The 1287-nt window shown below is 33.3% G+C and overlaps 1 non-coding gene across 1 annotated transcript; it reads left to right on the plus strand.

Moving 5' to 3' along the window:
* Positions 1 to 980: 980 nt before the first annotated feature.
* On the plus strand, positions 981 to 1084 carry LOC115931531 (U6 spliceosomal RNA). The gene has a single exon (XR_004068002.1). It is a non-coding gene; the product is annotated as a U6 spliceosomal RNA (small nuclear RNA).
* Positions 1085 to 1287: the final 203 nt, after the last annotated feature.

Here is a 1287-nt window from a genome sequence, read left to right on the forward strand (position 1 = left end):
TTTATGTGACAGGCAGCTGTAACCAAGGCAGTTGTAGCTTTGTTTCTCTGATTATAGATTAAGCCTTCTTTCTTGCCTTCACTATTTTGTAAAATATTACAAATGACTGAAGGATTCTGGAGAAGATCCTTTCTCCCTTTATTGTTGTTGATCTTCATTATAGATTAATTTCCCTCTCCCAGTTCTCACACAAAGACTTCATGGCTATTATATTGTCTTTAGATGGAATGTTATGTATACTCTTTCAAACTGGAAATGAAATGAAAATGAGCTGTGTGAAAAAGACTGCACTAATTAAATTGTTGTAACTCATAAGACAACCTTGTATATAACATTTTGCATTCCTCTCAAATTTCTTTGTTTTCTGCCTATATAAGCAAGAACCTAACTTTTAACTTTGGAACACTGACCCCATTTCTCTGGAGTCTGTGTCTCTCTAATAGCCATCCCCAGATTTTTCTTGAATAATCTGGATTCTGATCTTTTCGATTATTTCAGGTTGACAGAGTCTTCATGAAAGTGTTTTGGGAGAGGCACTCCGGTGTCATAAAAATAGACACAATTAAATGCAAAGAGTACTGGGTTACAATTCTGTTTATTAAGTAGTAGTGTAGTTGGAGACACTGTTTATAATTTGTGTGTGCATGTGTGCATATGTGTATAATAAAACCAGAAATGCAGAATGCCTTAAAATAAAAACGTCTTTCTCTTGCTCTATCTTTACAACTACCTAGTCCCTGTTACAAAGGTAATTCCTTGTTGTTTTTTAAAAATTTTGCTTCTTGTAGAGGTGACATTCATACCTTTTTCATGGCACTAATATGACTTCTGATCTATAACATATGGATATTACCATTTCCTATCTGTTGAAGATAAATATTAAACTCATTTTGTATGACCCTTACTTTTAATCTTCCTCTCCATTATTTGATCTTCAGTTGCTTATCATTGTTATTAAACAATTTTAAAAAAAATCTTTAGTGCTCATTTCAGCAGCACGTACACTAAAATTGAAATAATACAGAGATTAGCATGACCCCTGCTCAAGGATGCCATGCACATTTGGGAAGTGTTTCATATTTATGAGGTATTATTCAGCCTTTAAAAAAAGAGTGAAATTTTTACACATGCTGCAACATGAATGAACTTTGAAGGCATGAGGGTAAGTGAAATAAATCAGATACAGAAGAACAAATTTTATATGATTCTACTTATACCTAAAGTAGACAAGTTCATAGAGACAAAAAGTAGAATGATGTTTGCTAGGAACTGTGGAGAGAGCTGAAT

The sequence above is a fragment of the Gorilla gorilla genome, chromosome 17 (assembly GCF_029281585.2).
Source record: "Gorilla gorilla gorilla isolate KB3781 chromosome 17, NHGRI_mGorGor1-v2.1_pri, whole genome shotgun sequence".
Lineage (NCBI taxonomy): Eukaryota > Metazoa > Chordata > Mammalia > Primates > Hominidae > Gorilla > Gorilla gorilla.